Below are 6,028 nucleotides of genomic sequence, written 5' to 3' on the forward strand. Positions count from 1 at the left end.
CCAAGTGAGTATCCAGAACGCCCACTATAGAAGTGAGCAAAATCCCCACTGACTAGGAAGATCCCGCCACCAACATCAGTGGTCTTTTAACGTTTGATGCGGAACATATGACAGCAGATTCATTGGCCAAGTGTTTTTTAACAACACTCTGACCGTCAAGAGGTATGTGAGTTACTCAAAGGGCCGGTTGAAGACTTCTGCTGCAACATGCCACTAGCCCAGCTTGATGCAATGTGGTGTCAGCACGACGGGGCCCAGCCCACAGCTGCAGTCAAGAACAAACAAGCCTTGATGTTACCTTCCAAGGGCCATGGATAGGGTGAAATGGGCCTGTGCTGTGGCCGGCAATGTGTGTGAGAGAGAGAGAGGGCATGTGCTTTACTATAGTGACGTCGCTTCGCTGTGTGAAGATAAAGCAACTGTACGCCCACCTGGATTTGAAACATTTATTAATTTCTCCTTGCTCCGTCTGGTCAGAAAGAACGCAAATATAAAGATGTCCAAGAAGACAAATCAAGGATCCGTGTGACAGTTAATATTTCTCGTCGTTCGGGTATTTCTCTTATTAATGTACTTGAGAAGGAATACCATATTTGCCAATCAGCTTTCACCAGGTATCGCAGAATATTTTTGTTCTAGAAAGTAACAACAAGGGCACTACAACGTCTTCGTGATCTCAAAAGGTTGTATGTTCGTATTACTTGTGCTTTACACTCCAAACAACAATAAACCTTCATGGGTGTATAGAAGGTCCGTGGCTGCTTCATGGCTAGCAACCTCACGTTTAAGGGTTAAAATCGAATCGTTGGTAGGGACCAAAGGTGGTATCTTGTTTGCCCACTTTTTCTGGCAGGTAAAAATAATGATAATTGTGACAGACGATCTGAAAAGTGTATCAAATAAGCTTTCAAAGCTATCGCTCTCAAATTCAATTGTCGGATATCTCTGTGCGCCCAAAGCTCTCATAATTGACACACCGTTTTCAATCACGCTTTTTCTCATTGCAGGTTTAGTTAGAGCCCGTTGTCGTGCTCTCCAAGAGAGAGGGGGAGAGAAAGAGAAAGGCAGGGAGGTCAACCAGAGGCAAGTTTCCGGTTTGCTACCCTGTACTGTCGTGGAGAATATAGGTGTTGTAATCCTCTACATCAGCGTCATCCCCCCCCCCCCCCAAGAAAAAAAAAAAACATCGCACGCGAAGCTATTGCAACGTGAACCTCACTAGCGAGCCTTCGTGGATGGCAGAGCTGGCGCAACGACCTTCCCAGACTCGTCCCTTGTTTTCCTGTCGTGGCTGGCGGCGCCTCACCGAGCATGATTTATTCCCTTCAGACAGGGGCGACTCTTTGCCTTTCTTGGTGCAACAAACTTCCGCCACACTCTGCCAACCAGAGCTGCATTCCGGTGTAAACTGCTAACGCCAAATAGATGCGCCTGTTCGACGCAAAGACAAAAGTAAAGGTTGTCGTGTCGCTCGGGCGAGCTACCTGGACATCCTATCCGTGCGCGTCACATCAGGTGACATTCCTTTAGCTTTCGCATCGAGTGCTTGTTCGCGAAATAAGCGTGGACAAACGCCCCCTCAGACATCGTGTCCCGTTCACCAAATCTCTTTTTACGCTCGTGGCCCACCTATCGAAATCTCCGGAGCAGGCCAAGTGATGCTGCGGCGGCGTAAAATGAACGTTTTGCTGTCCCTCGAGCGACAGGCCGAGCCAGGGGGCCGGCAAATAAACAGGCGTGCCTCACCCTTCCGCCGCTGTCTCGTCCCCGATTTTGCTGTTTTTCTCGCTTTCTCTCTGCGCCCTCCTTGCTCCCAAGCCTAGCGCGCCAGTTCGTAGAAACGGCGAGCCGAGGTGCGTGAAGTTCCTGAAGAGGTGCCAACAGCCAAGACGCCTCGTCGCGCAGGGGAACGGGGGAGTCACAAAGCGCGGCGGCTGACTCTTCCTGTCGCGTCCTCGACAGGCCGCCGATCCACCGCCCTGCCGACGGTGATACCACGAAAGAGAAGCTATCGACGAAGCCGACGGGACGCGCACCATCCTTTCTCATCTTGAGCGCCCGCGACCGTTCACCCGGCGAGGAAGCCCGCACGTTGGCCAGACACGGCGCGCTTCGCGTGCTACCCCCCCCCCCCTCCACCCCGCCCCCCTTTTTACTAGCGGCAGTCCAAGTGCCAGCAGACGGCCCCGCCACGCTCTTTTCCAGCGCTTGCTCCATGCTTTCTCAGTGAAGGTGTGTACGTGCCCGCCGCTTGAAACAAGGAGAAGGGAGGGACGAAAAAACGGAAGCTGGCAGCAAACAAGCTGACGCAACGTTTTCCGCGCCGAAGCATGATTCCTTCAACACGGCGTCCACGCGCGTTCCCTTCCAGCGTCCCGTGCTTGCTGCGAAGGACAACTGGAGCACGACAGAGCACTGCAATTTCTCACTTTTGTTCCCACTGTGAGATCTCCTCGCTCCTGTCGTCCCCTCTAAAAACGACAAATGACAGAAACCGGATAGGCTTAAACGCATGATACAAATGAGTCCGCCGAAAGGACATAGCGCGTATGTATGCAATTGTTTTCAGTTTAACAGCAGAGCACGGCACGTGCTCTCTGGCTTATTATGCGAGACTCTTGAATTTCTTCAAATGATGTGCCGCCCTTTGTCGGTCGTCCTGATTTGCGTTTTCTCATTCAATACTGATTTTTTTTTTGTCTCCGCTTCAGCAAATGACCGTCTTGTCGAGAAGGCACTCACAATTTTTTACATCTCTGTTACAGACACTAATTAGGAAGACAAAGGCAAGATTTCGTTTTCTTTTCATCGGCGTAAACAGAGCTAAAGCGCATTCGTCGCAGCGTACCTTTACTCATTGTTGCAGAGAAAATTCAAACACCATGTATGCGTCCACGTTGTTTTCACTTGTTTTCCGTTATAACACCTTCGCAAATATTTAGTAACGGTGAACGCGCTTCCGTAATAGTTATGTTTTCAAATGAATTTGCTGCAAGCAGCATTGGTGCCCCTCTCGTGAAAATTTCTTAGGTAAAACATGTTACAAAAAACTTTGAAACAAAACCCCCGATGCACCCGCTTTTTAAACTGGCGTAATTGCCCCTGTTAACCTACCGAAACTTTATACGGATGCGTTCACAATTCCTCATCATAGCTAGTGGCGTCGCCAGGTGCGCGTTTTGGTGCCAGAAGACCAACCAGAATTCTTTTATTTCTCTCCATAACAGCAATAAACAGATTAAGATCAGGCGAAGAACACCCTAAAAAGGTAACTCCTGGCCGCGCCACTGATCCATAGCGTAGTTAATTAGACGTTTTACGCTGCCGTTAATCATTTCATTTCTTTAGAAAAAAGCGCTATCAATGAAATAAGGAAAGTGTCAGCAGATTCTTTAAGTGAACACAGTGCACGGTATAAAGGTTATTCTTGCAGCGAGATGGCTTACGTTCGGCTTAAGATACTGCAATGTGGACTACAATATATTTCGTTAGCTTTAATTTACAAGCCAACCTTTAATTTCAAGAACATTGGCGCTTATTCCGCAAATTCGCCATTAGAGTCAGTGAACGCAAAGCGTTCAGCATTTTAACAGTTTAATTTATTATGAATTTATTAATTAAATAGGAATACTGAGACCAGCGCCAGTTTCCAGATGTCCATCCTCCTATACGGCATGAAACACGTTGGCGCTCCACGTGCTTTTGTCCCGCAGTGGGCAGGGAAGGAGTCATGTGGGGGGGGGGGGGAGAGGTGTTCGATTCACATTATGAGGACTCATATATCAAAATACATGGTCGTGCTAGGATCCCCACAAAATTAGCACGCCTCGAGGACTCACTGACTTCGCAGCTACAAGATCTGAGTTTTCATGATTCTAAAAAAGGCAATTAGAGAATTTCAGTTTGTTAGCTCTTCTTGGTGAGTGTTGAACAATTCCTGACGCTCAAATATACGAATGTTGTTTTGCCTAACAAAAATAACCTTTCTTCAAGTTATAAGCGAACTAATACGCGGTAAATGCATTGCTCACGCCACAGGAGCAGATACTGATATATAACAGAGTGCGATACGCCAAAATGGCTGCATATATTTAGTGCACGGTGTTTCTACAGAGATACCGGGGGAACTATGAGAACGAATCTGGGGCCAAGATTATTGAGGAACCCTATAGCGAGTTTCATTGAAGAAATCAGAAACGTACGCCTTGTCCGCATTACAGGGCGGGTACGCGCCTCTGGTGTCTGTAGTATATATGTATTCCCTGAAGAGGTGACGAACTCGTCATTCCTAGATGGGACGTCGCACCTGGTTTGATTGGCAATTCGTAACGAGACTCGTTAGTTTGGGAGTAATGGTTTCTGCCTTGGGGTCCTTGAGCAGTATTATGTGCCTTTCACACGCGCCGTGACAATTAATCCAAGACAAATATTGACGTCCTGAGCCTGAATGTTGTTGATGGCACGGCAAATCCTTTGGCACGTGTCGAGGATCAATTACACGTGCCGCAGGAATCCGAAGAAAAGCGTCTCGTGTGACAGGAACATCTAATGCGCGGTCACGCCCACCTGACCAGTGTTTTCTTGCAGAAACTTCAGCAGCTGGCGATCGCTGTCAGCCACTTCTTCAGGTAAATCACATGTAGCGACCAGCCACACAAATTTATCAATTATAACAAAAAATGTGTGGCTTCTGCTGTTCCATAATGCTTTGAAAGAACTGACACATTGCCTTGATGGCTTGAGAGTAAAAGCCTCTTTTACGCATTTCTCAGTCGAAAGCTCAATACTAGTGGCCTATAGGAAGGTACTGTTGGCAAGGTTGGTATATTCCCGTGAATTATTTCGCTATATGGAGCAGTTCTTTACCTTGAGAACACTTAAACAATCATGTGAATAACATCATGTATATACACACTGAAGAGTGAAAAATCGAAATTTTTTATTCGTCTGTGCACACTTTTCGCAAGTATCCCCAAGTGATCCGTTGGATCAGTCTTGCTTTCTTTATTGACGCGAGAAACCTTCTTAACTGGTCAATGGCGCCCGTCGCCTGAATTGAAACCCGACATATCCATATTTTATCCATATTGCTCCTCAAGATTCATTAAAGTGGGCGAGAACTTGAGTTCACTTCGTTGCTTCGAGGCTTTAAACGCATTGGCTTCAATTTAACAAAGTGCTTTCGACTCCCCGACAGACCCATATTCATAGTGCCTGATTTGCTAAGAAAACCTCAAAGCAACGGAGCCAGTTCAATGTCTCGCCCCATTTAACGACAACTTAGGTGAAAGTACGGGCAAAGAAACATGTCGCTGAAAACCTGTTCTGATAAAAATGCGTCAAAGTTAATTCAAATGTTGATACAGTAAACGCACTAGGATGCCGATTAAATGTCGGTCATCTGGTAGCGCCAGTGCGACGAAAAATGTGCACTCAACGGGCTCACTGTCTGTGAAAAATGCGTACGCCCACTGCTGAAATTATATACTTTTCTTTCTCCTGAATAAATGTGTTATTTTTATGGGTGCTATAAGTGTTTTCTAATTCATGAAGTTCTCAATTTAACTGAACAATTATCGGGTCCAATCGACTTCAAAAGCTCCTAGTTTATCTGCAATGAAAATGAAAAATACATGACGAAGGTAAAGTGCAATTCTTTGTCTGATGCAGTTCAGCGCCGAGGCGCCTCGCAGGCTATATGCGACATGTTTCCACGACGACGCTGGGAATTCAGGAAGGAGGTGCCGAGGCTCCTTCCGAAAAGCACTGAGCAGGTCGTGGACCTCAGGGTACATTTTTTCAGGGACGCGCTCGTCGACAATATTTCGCCAACTCTTGAAACATATGAAAGTTATCGAGCCGCAACGCAGGACTGCCATGGTAAAGAAAGTCGGAAGGACCTCCTGCGAGTAAACGTACAGATTATTGCAGAAAATCAGACACGCAGTTCAGCAATTAAATGTAAAATGTGGCCTTAGAAGAAAACGGCGCTTGAATGCGCGCAATCTTTGTCGAAAGTTTCGCAGCC

The sequence above is a fragment of the Dermacentor variabilis genome, chromosome 1 (genome assembly GCF_050947875.1).
Source record: "Dermacentor variabilis isolate Ectoservices chromosome 1, ASM5094787v1, whole genome shotgun sequence".
NCBI lineage: Eukaryota > Metazoa > Arthropoda > Arachnida > Ixodida > Ixodidae > Dermacentor > Dermacentor variabilis.